Source organism: Rousettus aegyptiacus, unplaced genomic scaffold (assembly GCF_014176215.1).
Source record: "Rousettus aegyptiacus isolate mRouAeg1 unplaced genomic scaffold, mRouAeg1.p scaffold_m13_p_11, whole genome shotgun sequence".
In the NCBI taxonomy this organism is placed as follows: domain Eukaryota; kingdom Metazoa; phylum Chordata; class Mammalia; order Chiroptera; family Pteropodidae; genus Rousettus; species Rousettus aegyptiacus.
The window spans coordinates 42414855-42415095 of NW_023416286.1; positions in this window are offsets into that span (position 1 = coordinate 42414855).

Consider the following 241-nt stretch of genomic DNA (forward strand, 5'->3'; position numbering starts at 1 on the left):
CATCCCAGCATCTCCCATGGGTCCCCACACCATCCCTGGCATTTTAGTAGGGTTGGTGATAGCCAGAGTACCAGCGGGTCAGGAGGCCCTTTTTTCCATCTAATAAGTGAGGAGGCTGGGCTTTAGTGAGGAGGCTGGGCTTTCCTTTCTGACTGACATTCTCCATGTTCTTACAGCTATGATCTCTTCCTCATCCTTGCCTTTTAAAGACCTCCAGCATCATACCGTGCGCTGGCTTGGA